The following is a 13,341-nucleotide window of genomic DNA, read 5'->3' as shown; positions in this document are numbered from 1 at the left end:
CGAGTACGACGACAGCTAGTCATCGTCCAGTTTCTCCGGCAAGCCGGCCTTTGTCTAGCCTATTACAAAAATCATGTTCATCTTTCTCAGCAAGACACGGATATAAAGGAGATAGCATTTAGCGGAGACGTGCGGTGACAGCACAGCTTCAGCATCACTTGCGCCAATCTGGGCCGGAGATCTTTGGGTTGGGCTTTATGGGCCGTCGCGGTCGGTTGGCAGCCCGGTTAGCACTTGTAGTAGATGAAGACGCCCTGACATCCCCATCTTCTTCAGAAACGGCTTGTCCCCAAGCCGGTGCCACTGGAAACTTTTCACGTAACAAGGCATCATCTTCCCAGGTAGCCAAAGCAGGCGGCCAAGAGGACCATTGAACAAGTACTTGAGACACAGTAAGATCACCCTTTATCTGGATGCGTCTGTCAAGAACTTTCACTGGAGTTTGGAGAGTATCAGTGTAGACAGGGAGATCATCACTTACTTGATAGAAATTACCCACAGCTTTCTTCAATAGGGACACATGAAAAACAGGATGTATAGATGTCGAGTCAGGGAGAGAGCTTGTAAGCGACATGGCCAATTTTCTCAAGGATCTGATATGGGCCAAAATATTTGAAAGCAAGTTTGTGGTTGGCTCTCTTCTGTAGGGAGGATTGTACATATGGCTGAATCTTGAGAAACACCCAATCACCAACTTCAAAACTTCGTTCAGATCTGTTCTTATCAGCCTGATGCTTTTGTCTTTGCTGAACATGAACTAATTGTTGCTGGAGCAGTTGAACCATCAATTTACGTTGTGCTAACCACTCCTGGAGATCTAGAACTGAACAAGCATCCACAACATCAACGCCTAAATGTCTAGGCTGTTGTCCATACAAAACTTCGAAAGGAGTTTTATCCAGGCTTGAGTGATAACTAGTGTTATACCAAAATTCTGCTAGAGCTTGTTGGAAATTTTGTGATCTCAGGATAACAACCTAGATCTGCATGGCAAATAATTTCCACAAATTAGAGATAACATACCAAATAAGTCATGTACCGTGATTGGCAGGTACACCTAACGTTTCCATCTATAAGTCGGCCCCGGTCCCACAGTGCTGTATATAAATATGAGGTAGAGGGGAACCCTCTCTAACCCTAATTAGCTAATCTCGCGATTAGCAAAACACCAATCAATTAGGGCACTGGAGGGACTGGAAGCGCGACTTCCTCATCTACTTCGTGGCAGGCACCGGCGGGAGTTGCTGGTCATCATCGACATCAAGATCTTCATCAACAAGAGATCCAAATCTCTCTAATTGGTGAAGATTAAACTCTACTTCATCTACATCAGCCCTACTACTACATCTACAGAGGCGTTCATGGATTCAAAGGTTCTGGTCAGTATTAATCTAATTAATTCCGCATTAAGTAATTAGTGATCATGATTAGACTAAGCTAAGATCCTGTTCATGGATAATGGATATCCTAACAATCGGTATCAAGAGCCTACTTAGTTCTATCGTGATCCTAATATCCAGAGCCATCAAGTTTTAAGCCTCTGTTAATAGCAGACTAGATCTGTTATGCATAATTACTTTATATGCAAATCAGTATGATGCAATTAGTAGATTGGATCTACTAAGCCTCTGCAGTGTGAAAATGTGCAAATTATGTAAGTAATCATCTTGATTGAACTAAGATTAGTCCCTGCAGTAAGGTTTTAATGGGCGAATTAGATTAAGATGCATGTTTACGATGTCATTAGTCTAAATTATGTTCAGATTAGACACTGATTAATGCAAATCTTAATCTGATTAGACTAAGTACCTCGGTTTAGATCTAAACAATTATGTTAATGCTAAGTTATGACTAGACCGAGGCATGATTAAGTTAATTTCATGATTAAGTTAAGTAATTAGGGTTCTAGGGTTTCGGCTACTAAGTTTTCCCTAAAATTAGCCCACTGTTAATGTTTATTCCGCAAAATTGAAGTCAAATCCATAAGATTAGTTGCATCAGTCAGCAATTAGAAGAAGGGGAAATAAAATTTCAGATCGCATCAAGAAATCCCAAAATCCCTCATGAATCCTAACCCTGAAAATTAAAAAAAAAATCTTACCTTGGCTGCTGGGACTGTGTGTGGCATGATGTCACCGCCACACATGCTCACCAGCACCCACGGATGAGAGCAGCACTGCCAGATACGCGCATGAGCCAATCGCGTCAGCCATGTGCATGAGGAGCGCATGTGCCCGGCCATCTGCACCGCTAGGAGCCCTCGACGGCTGTGCGCGCGATCAGTACGCACGCACTCGCCGACGAGGGGCCCAATACGGCGCATGACCAGGACATGCAGCCAGCGGCCTGCAGGCCCGTGCTCTCGCGGCACGCGGCCCTCGTGGCACGCGGCCAGCGGTGGCCTGGCTGCAGCGCCCAGCGCACCCTGGGACCCGTGCGGCCTATGCACGCGTTCGCGAGGCCCCGTGTGGCGGCGCTCAGCGGCATGAGGAGAGTCGCGCCACACCCAAGCGCATCAGGCGCTCGGCGGCGCTACCGAGCGTGGCCGGCGGACGGCGCTTGGGCCCTGGGCTGCGCATGACGGAAGGCGCATGGCACGCGGCTGCGGCCGACGTCCACGCGCAGCACGCGGCGCTCACGGCTCGGCGCAGACGCACCGACCAGCGCGCGGGCATCAGGCAGCCGGCGAGCCGTGCCAGTTGCGGCGGCTGCTCAGAGAGTGAGGAGGAAAAGGAGTGAGGATGGATTAGAGTTCTCAGACACCAGCTCAACCTTTTATATGGCACCAGATTAGTTCCTGGCCGCCGGATCTTGATGAACGGTCCAAATCGTTCCGCGTTAGGGTTTCCGCGGGTTGGGCTGAATTGGGCCAATGCGCGCAAATGGGCCGCGCGCAAGGGGAGCGTTTCACGGGCTGAATTGAGTTTTTGTTCTGTTTAATTAGTTTTGAGCCCAATTTATGTTTTAAAGCCTTTGTATTTACTATTTTAATGATTTAAGTTTTATTTCCTCACTATTTAAGATTAAAGGCTTTAATTAATTACTATTGCACTTATAATCATCAGCCTTATGTTTATCTAATGCCCATAAGTATTTATTTCATATTTGAGATGTCTATTGTTTATAATTTCGCAAATAAGTTTATTGCTTGATTTTATCTATGATAAATATTTCTCAAAGTATGAATAGTGATATTTTCCATAGTTTTGATATTATAAGATTAATTTAAAGAGTAACTATGGGAAATTATCACTGATAATGAGAATTATCATTAATAATGAGTTTATTTTGGGCTATTGATGAGTCTTGTTTTTCAGCACAATTAATTCATAATGTTAGATGTGCTTGTTAAATGAGAAAGAATCTAAAGATTAATGAGCCTTATCTTATGTAAGTGCAATAAAGTTTAAATTCTCAGTGCAATTAAGTTTAATAAGGTTTTATGCACTGATTATATAATGCAAGTTTAAGATTTTATAAGGCTTATATCTACAGTGAAATTTAATCTCTTTATGATTCATGTGTCATTTTCACTGTTTAAATTTAAGTTTAAAATTCCAGAATAAGTGTATTTGCCTTAATGTTTCCATTATGCTTTTATTGATGAATATTGCATTAGTTCGCATTGTTTAAGCTGAAAAATTATATATTTTCCACCATATACAATTAAGATGCTCTCTAATCAAATGGAACCATCGAGAAGTTTGATTAGAGTACACTTGTAATTAATTCTGACCATCGTTGTTTTAATTATGAGTTAATGATAAGTTTCGTTTGTTTTCCCCATCGGTGATGCAAATTGAAACTTATGGCATGATTTTAATCAGACCATCGTAGGGTTAATCTTGTGCCTTTATGTGCATCTTATTGTATAAGATTATTGAGACTTCAATTTTATGATTTTTTCAGTGGATTATAAGGACTTACTAAGTACCATTGAGCCCTTTAATGGCACCAACTTTTCCTAAGTGGAATAATGAGGTGTGTGCAGTTCTCAGAGTTCTGGACTTTGATTACGCACTTTATGAGGATAAAACTGTTAATCCTTCTATAAGTACTGAGAATCATATTGAGCAATTAAGGGAGTACAACTCCAAGTTGGAGAAATGGCAAAAATCCAACGAATTTGCAAAATTAGTTATAAAACATTCGATCTCAGATGCCATATGGGGAGCATTTCCTTATATGAAGGGTGATAGGGAACTAAGTGTGAAGGAGTTTATGAACTCTATTGAGGAAAGTTCTAAAGTTAATTATTCCAATTTCCTCATAAATAAGCTGTCTACCTCACGTTATGATTGGCACAATGGACTAAGTATACACATTAAGAGCATGTACAATATGGCTGCTGAGTTGAAAGCACTTGGCAGGTTCATCTCTGATGATCTGCTAGTGTCATATCTTATGGCTTCTCTACTAGAGAATTATAATAAGCGTGCTCAAAATGTGGATACTCCAGTAAGATATAAGTTATGTGAATCACTTCATCAAGTGCAAAGGAAGGATAATAAAGTTGTCTCATAAGCTCTTTTAAGTTAAAGTTTCCCCTAAATTTTGGTGGATTGATTGAGATGCATTCCCAATAGGTCATTAAGTCTGACCCATAAGATCAGGGGAGTTCAAGGGGAGCAAAGTTTAATGATGATGATGATGATGAAGATGTTAAATGCTTCGCATTAGTTTTATATATTTAGCCATATTTGTTTTCAGTAATAAGTGATTCTGAACAATTGTTAAGTTTTGAGATAATAAGTATATCATCATTGTTGATTTTGCTATCTTGTCAAGGAATTATTTTATTTATTTCTTGCATATTGTGTAATGCTTCAATAAGTTGTTGATGAGACCTTGTCGAAATTGTGATATTATTAGTTAAATCACATTTCGAAGGGGAGAATTGGAATGTCTCATCAAGTATAAGAGATACTCCAGTTGTAATGTCTCATAAGAATGAGAGATACTCCAGTCATTAGATGTAAGACTATAAAGAGTTATCACCATATTTTATTTGCCCATAAAGATTGATATTCAAAAGGCTGAATTAGAAAATCGGCTCATATAAAGGGTGAATATGATGGAGAACGCTAAAAAAAAACCATTGTGACAGGAGAATTACTCTATAAAGCCAATTGTCTCAAATAAAGTTAAGTGTGACTTTATTCATTATTCTGGCCATCGCTGATTAATGGATACTTGTTCACAAAGTTTTGTTGCTCTAGTTCATTTTAGCCATCGCTATTTGACTAGTTCAATGAAGCTCGAGACTTTTGAAGTATGGCTTATATTTATCATTTCTGGCCATCGCTGTTTGGTAAATATTTGACCATAAACTTTGCTACTCTTGTTCATTTCTAGCCATCGCTGGTGTGAGCTTGATTAGTAAAGGAAGTTGATCAATGGTATACTAAAGATAAAGAACTTATGTCATGATGAGCTACCATTCATGGATATCCTAATAAGTCTGAGGGGTACCATTTCTACCACTATAATTGTCTCAACTATTGTGTTTCTAAAGGAATGCAAAGATCAGTTGTTTCAACTGTTGTGTTCTTAAAAGAATGCAGAGATTAGTGGGAGTCAGTGGGAGCTCACAAAGGAGGAAGAGATGATTTGGAGAGATGTGGGCTTAGTTACCCCGCATCGATGATTCAAGTAGCAGAATCTCATAATATTTAACTCATGCCATTAGTTAAGTAAACCTCCATCTTAAGCTACCATATATTTTGTTGAGGATTCTCATAAGTTGATTAATCCCAACATGAATATGTGATATATAATAATGGTTGATGTTGGCATAAAAGAATGACTTCATTCGTTTTGAAGGTCACTATAAAGGAGGCCATAAATTGAGTCTATGAGCTTTAGTATAAATTTGTGATGGAATCAAATTAGTATCTTGTCATGATCATGATTCCGAAAGAAAATTAAAAATACTGAGCTTATAGCTTACCATGATTAAATGTTCATGGATAAAGGTATGTACTGAGATTAAGGTGGAAAAGTTACTATCCTAATACTTAAGTGGATGATGCTCTACTAAGTAAAGTGGCTATTAGAATATGCTACTAATATTGTGAGATTTCCTATCATCATTAAATTAAATTTAAAGTAATCTTGGTGAAAGCATCTTATGTTTTGGGCATCAATGTACACTAAGATTGGACCAAGCAAGTGTTAGGATCATCACTTGAGATGTAAGTTGTCTAAAGTGATACAATAAGAATAAATATTAAGATATGCTGTTCTATTAGCAAATTATGTCTAATACCCTAAGAATAAAGTTGAGATAAAGTTAAGAAAGACGTTCCTTATGCTTCAATCTTTTGAAGCTTATGCATGAGTCTCTAAGTGATTGACTTTGCATTTGTAAGCCGGAAATCCTTATGTGTTTAATATTATCCAAAAGAGGTCCATTGGATAATGTACAAGACACCATAGCATGCTTGTTTATTATAAATTATTTATCTAAGAGTTCTGTAAGAGTGTATGGATGTAAAAGTGCACATTAGATTATGTCCTTCATTCTTGCAGAAAAGAGCAATAATATTGAGAGCTCTAAGCAAACTTGGCATAATGAAAAGTTGAGATTGCATAAGGCATGTTTTAAGTTATCAAGCTTTAGAATTATATTCCGGTGTTAAGTTTATGGACAGCAAATTGATACTGCTATGATTGCGGTATTCATTCGAGTAACAACATAATTATTGATGATGTCTAGACTACTGATGATTAAATATTATGTTGTGAAAGAAAGGTCTCAGAATCAACTTATTAAAGTTAAAGAAATAAGTTGAGTTTATGCTAGCAAATATTATTCAAGACTTGTCACTCATCCCATTTAATTTTTCGCGAAATTAAGTATGGGATTTGTGAACAGTCTTGGACCTGATTCTGGATTCATGATCATTCCCAAATAAGTAATAAGCGTTCTATCGAGGTATTGCAGTGAACTGTGGGTAATGGAGTCCCGGTAGTGAATTAAATACTACTGACGACGCATTGGTCCGGTCTTACTGTTGTACTGAGTGTGAACATAAGTTTAAAGCGAACCTAAGTTGTTAACCGTTCGATCAAGTGGGAGAATGTTGGAAATTTTGTGATCTCAGGATAACAACCTAGATCTGCATGGCAAATAATTTCCACAAATTAGAGATAACATACCAAATAAGTCATGTACCGTGATTGGCAGGTACACCTAACGTTTCCATCTATAAGTCGGCCCCGGTCCCACAGTGCTGTATATAAATATGAGGTAGAGGGGAACCCTCTCTAACCCTAATCAGCTAATCTCGCGATTAGCAAAACACCAATCAATTAGGGCACTGGAGGGACTGGAAGCGCGACTTCCTCATCTACTTCGTGGCAGGCACCGGCGGGAGTTGCTGGTCATCATCGACATCAAGATCTTCATCAACAAGAGATCCAAATCTCTCTAATTGGTGAAGATTAAACTCTACTTCATCTACATCAGCCCTACTACTACATCTACAGAGGCGTTCATGGATTCAAAGGTTCTGGTCAGTATTAATCTAATTAATTCCGCATTAAGTAATTAGTGATCATGATTAGACTAAGCTAAGATCCTGTTCATGGATAATGGATATCCTAACAGAGCTAGCCAATCTTTCCATTTGCCCAGGCAAGAGTGGACAAAGCACCTCAAATAGCCTTCTAAACATTGGTTCACCCTTTCAGTTTGCCCATCCGTTTGAGGATGGTATGCACTGCTCATTTGGAGTTTTGTGCCAGCCAGTCGAAACAATTCCTTCCACAATGTACTAGTAAACACTTTGTCTCTATCCGAGATGATGGATTCAGGTAGACCATGGAGGCAGATCAGATCAGGCCGTCCAACTACTAGCAGTAGCAGCTAGCAGAAGCGTCGTCGATCCAGAGAAGATTGAGAACCGATCTGAAACAAGAAACCGTGAAGGGTAAGCATAAGAGTCGATCTGGAAGAAAGTCGAAACTCCCCCGACTCACCGTCGAGTGGCCAGAAAATCTAGCAAAGAAATGAGCGGAATCGCAAATCAGCCATCTGCTCCCTGCACTTGCATCCAAGGCAATCAGGTTGCTAAGTGTGTGTACTGCCTTAGACTGGATGAAACTTGCAAGAACCCAGCAACACTTTCCTACTCTTCTGCGAATGTAATTGGCCGGGTGGGTGGGTGGGGGGCTGCATGCAGACACACCGTGCTGGTTGTGATTTCACTATCCGTCTGAAACCCGGATAGTTTAGAATTTCTTTACTGCGTTGCGATTGCTCCCGACAATGAGCCAATCAACGCGTATGTCCTGCCTCTAGATTGACGCCGAGTCGCCCACTACATGTACAGTATTCAATTATATTAGCTGGTCGCATTCAGCGGCGAATTATATAAGTGAAGGATCGGACTAGACGACCACAGAGGGTGAACAGGAGCCTTTAAATAATTCTCCAAAACAGCAAGGTTTATTTCAAATTTAATCCGACGACAGGTCTCTCGTCAAACCACCAGATGACACAAGCTAACTCGTGATTTGTATCGTTTGAAATCTTTAGGTTTGTGTGTATGCATGACACTGACAGCATGAGACTGCAAGAACATGCCAATGGCAGGTACGCTTTTGTTTGCTTTTGTTGGTACATGGTGACATGTCAACCGGGCCGATTGTCTCCGAATTAAGGCGTAGCGCGCAGTGCAGTACTTTGTTTGATTCCTAATTAAATTTGTGAGTTGTAACCATGTTAATTACTGAGCTACTAGAAGGTTGCAGATGGAGGGGCGGCAAACTGTCTGAACTGCTCGCACTCCTCGGCGCCGATGTCGACGAACGCCTCGACGAGCTGCGGCATGGTGCCGGCGAGCGCGAGCGCGAACCCCTTGGAGCACCGCCGCTCGCCGCTCCGTTCCGGCGGGGCGCGTGCCTCGCCGTCGAGCGAGCCGACGGGGCACCCTGTCCGCATGTACGCCGCGCAGGCCCGGAGCACCAGCCTCCCGCGGCGGCGGAAGTGGCCCTCGACGAGCGCCTCGAACCCCGCCGGCGGGCGGCGCAGCAGGTGCAGCATGGTCCGGAGCGTGAGGAGGTAGGCGTTCTCGGCGTAGGGGAGCGCGTTGCGCGCGCCCAGGGGCGTGCCGAGCAGCTGCTCGTAGCCGGCCTCGTTGTAGTAGGGCTGCGCCGTGAGCACCAGGCCCTGGATGGAGACCACCACCTGGAGGATGCTGGAGTTGGCCGGCGACCAGACCTCGGGGCCCTCGCCGTCGAAGGTGCCCAGCAGGCTCAGGCACACGGTGCCGGACTCGTCCAGGTTGGGGTTCACGCAGAGGCCGAAGGAGCGGTAGCACACCTGCGGCGGCGCGGCGGGGTACGACGGCGGCAGCTGCAGGTCGAAGAAGAAGAGGCCGTCCTGGTATGGCGTCCCCGCGGCGCACACCATTGCCGCCCGGAGGAGGTCCATGCGGTCCTCGAATGCCCGAACGTAGATAGTTTCTGAATATACACACATGATGAAAAGTTCAGGTATATCCAGCTTAATGCACCGACCACTTTTTGTGTACTGAAAAAAATTAAGAAGGTAGGGAGGAAATGGGCACTCAAAGCATGCTTAATTCATCATCAAAGTAAAACATCGTTAAGCACTCGAGGAAACCGTGGTTGAAATTTGTTTCCATCATGTTGTATTGTACTGTACCTGGTAAGTTGTTCTGCAGAATTTTCCACTCATTCTGCACTCTCTTTGTCCACTTTCTACCGACAGCAGCACCCTGCAGTTGATTGATTTAAAATAAAGAAAAACATCAATAATCAAGCTGTTATATATGTTCCCCAAATATCTATGGTTGGCAATTTGAGGACATATATAGTTAAACCTTTTGTTTTGATATCCTGTTGAGTTCCAAAAGCTTAAAGAGGTGGGCAATTCACTTATACTTTAACATATCACTCTAAGATGTATAGAGAAGATTATATTCTTCATGATATCTGCGTTCACTTTTATAAACTTGTGTCAAACATATTGCAGTAAATTGTAACTGCCGGATTGTGTTTTGTTGAGTTTTAAAGCCAAGACACTGTTTCAACCAAATTTTGTATGTAGTAGCTACCAGTTTTCCAAAATCAGCATCCTGCATATTACATACAAGTATGAATGAACATGCTTGTGTCACTATTAATTTGTCAAGGTGGAAGAAAGCCCCCCCCCCCCCCACCCCCCTAACAATTATTCTGGATCCGCCACAGATTATTTGTAGTGGTGGGTGTGCTGTGTGCATGTATATTTGTGAGCATTAGGGCGATATATTATTTTTCATAAAAAGATACCAACTAACCACGAACCTGCTCTATATCACTTAGGTAATGGTGATCCGAAGGACTTTGCACGACGTCAAACTGTAGGAAGCGAAGTAGGTCCTCGACACCGGAACCGGCGGCGGCATCAACAGCCACCTTTGCCTCCTCAACAGAGTCATGGTCTCCATCGTCCTCTTGTCCTTGGATTCCATCATCAGTAGAATCATGGTCTCCTTCCCGATTATTGTCAGTTTGGCGCTCAATGAGAAGAGTAGTGGTGGCACCGCCATCGGTGGAGGCAAGTTCTTGATCCCCCTTCTCATGTGGCTTGAGAAATTGCTTTTCCAGTTCGTCATGGAGCTCGTCGATATTTTGCCGATGGATGACAGCTATCTCGTGATCGTGAGGTAGAACCTGAAGTTGCACCCATGGAATTTGAATCAGAGGGTCAGTTATTAGTAGCTCATTTAACAATCAAGGAGTTTTTTTAAAAAAAATAGTGGATATATATAACTGAAGATGTAATGTAACCACTAGATATTTGAAACAGAATTTCCTTCGTTGCTAGAGTATTCTTTTTTTGTTGTTAATTGAGAGATGATTCCCTACCTTGGATGTGTTGGCGTCGAACCATGTGACTTGGACGTGTCCATCGCATAGATCACTAACATGCCCAACCCATGAAATATCACTGGCGATGGCGGCATCTCCCTTGCCGTATTGTGCCGGCGCACCACCGTCGTCCCCGCCGCCACCGGCTGATGATCCCGGCGGTGACGCGAGGCGTACGACAACACATCCGTAGAAAACATCGCAACAATCCGTCCTCAGATCGTACGCGCTCACGGTCTCGTCGCACTCGACCTCGCAGCTGGCGGGCTCCTCGCCCGAAGGCTTGAGCCACGACACGCGCACGGTGTGGTCGCGGCAGTCGTGGCTCCTTACGACGCCGACGCGCGCCTCACCGCCGGCATCATCGGCAACGACGACAAGCTCTCCCGGGAAGAAGTCGTGGTCGTTGAGCGCCGCGAATGGCTCCAGCGACACTGAGGGCACGCCACGCCGCCGCGTGCCGTCCTGCCACAGCACGTCGACGGTGGTGCGGACGTCGGCGACGCACATGGACCGCTCGAACACCCGGTCGTCATCTCGGCCATGGGGACGGGGGTTCCGGAAGAAGCAGTGGTCACCAACGCTGCGCTCGGCATCGGGGTAGAAGACGAGGCTGCCGACGTCGCGGTGGAGAGGAGGCGGCGCGGATGCCCGGACGAGGCGGCGGTCAGCGCCTAGGTGCGCCGACGCGAGCCAGTAGACGACCACGGCGGCCACGGTGACCTTGCAGACGGTGCCCTCGACGCGGCTAGGGTTCCAGCACCCATGGAGCCACTGGCAGGGCTCAAAGGTGGACGGCTGGTGGTCGGCGGCGACGACGCGCTGCCCAGGATAGTAGAGGCTGTTCCGGGAAGGGATGTAGAACGACGCCTTGGCTAGTACTAGATCAGCCATGGCGGCGGAGGCGCGGAGCCCCAGTCCACCCTGCAGACGGCGCCGTCGTCGAACAGCACGTCGACGTCGACCAACACCCTGACGACCACGCCGAGCCACGGCCCGAACACGACCCAGTCGCCGTAGCAAAGGTCCTGGACGCGCCGCAGCTCGCCCGGCGACACGCCCCTGGCGACCACCACCGGCGGCCCGGGCTCGGCGGCGGCTTCCTCTTCCCGGACCGCGCCGTTGAGCTGGATAAGGTCGAGCTCCGTGTGGACGCCCGTGACGACCCCGACCTGCCCCTCAGGATCTGACGCCGACGTGACGGTCTGGCCCCGGAACATGGAGCAGCCACGGTCGACGACGGTGAGGTCACGGAGCTCCCAGGTCACCAGGGTGCCGTCGGCGCACAGCACGCGCGCCGACGGCTCGCCGGCCGTGGGAAACGCCAGCCCGCGGTCGCCGTGCGCGCCTGCCGCCGGCTTGAACTTGACGAGGTCCGTTGTGTGAACTACGGACGCGCCGGCGGCGTGGCCTCGCCGCCGTCCATCGTGCCTTGCTTTTAATTTGCTTCTCGCCGAGCAATCGGGATGTTCCGATCCTCCCCCAGTCGTTGCTTTATTACCATAATCGAAGTGTTTCTTAATAAACCATCCAATTAAGCAAACTGCAGAACAATCCCGTTTCCTTTCGTTTTTTATACGGAAGAAAAAAAAAAACACAATCCCGATTCACTACTAGTACCTCGTTAGTATTTTATATTTCTTCCAGGTCCAATCGGATTCTTATTAATCTGGCTGAAGGGGAAGGAAGAGGATGATGTGTAGGACCCACGTGTCGGCATGTGTGGGGGTAGAGTTGGAGGAGCTGTTGGGAGATTTGAAGAACGGAAAATGGAGGGTCTGTTGGAGTAAGCGACTCAATATATATGGAGAGAAATCTTTTTTCACAGGAGAGTCAAATAGAGAGTGAAAATAGTTACTCTCTTGGAGATGTCCTACATTAGCAGTAATACATGCGATAAAATTCCTAAGTGAGGTTGTCTGGCTCAATTCCAAAATATTCCCTCCATTCCAAATTATAGGTTATTTGATCATTTTCTACCTCAAGTTTGACCACTTCTCTTATTCAAAAATTTGTGCAAAATATCACTTCTTTTGTTGTGGCTTTCTTTGTCAATACAAGTTCTTCAAAAATAACTTAAATTTAATTAGCACAAATTTTTTGAATAAGACAAGTGGTCAAACTTAAAGTTAGAAAGTCAAACAACCTATAATTTAGAACGAAGTGAGTAGCTGTTTGGCTTGCCCGGCTGCTGACTTTGCTCATTCACCTGCATTAACTCTGTTCTGCTGGCTGCGGCTGGTACTGGTTTGTTGTGAAAGAAAATTACTGTTGGTTGGTGCTGATTTGATGTGAGAGAAAAATATTATTAGTTGGCTGGAGAAGCAGCCAGCAGAACAGAGTGAATTATCAATTTGTCAGCTCGCTGGTTTTTGCTTGTTGGTTGCTTGGGCTCTCAGGGAGTCACGGTGGTGTTGGTCCATGACGGTGTTGATCAGGGGTAGGGATCAGAGCTGG

General features: G+C 44.7%; 1 pseudogene; it reads right to left on the bottom strand.

Moving 5' to 3' along the window:
* Positions 1 to 8,571: 8,571 nt before the first annotated feature.
* LOC120700587 lies at positions 8,572 to 13,099 on the bottom strand (annotated as a pseudogene).
* Positions 13,100 to 13,341: the final 242 nt, after the last annotated feature.

Source organism: Panicum virgatum, chromosome 3K (genome assembly GCF_016808335.1).
Source record: "Panicum virgatum strain AP13 chromosome 3K, P.virgatum_v5, whole genome shotgun sequence".
Classification (NCBI taxonomy): Eukaryota; Viridiplantae; Streptophyta; class Magnoliopsida; order Poales; family Poaceae; genus Panicum; species Panicum virgatum.
The sequence above is the reverse complement of the archived record's forward strand: the minus strand, read 5'-3'. Positions and strand labels throughout refer to the sequence as shown.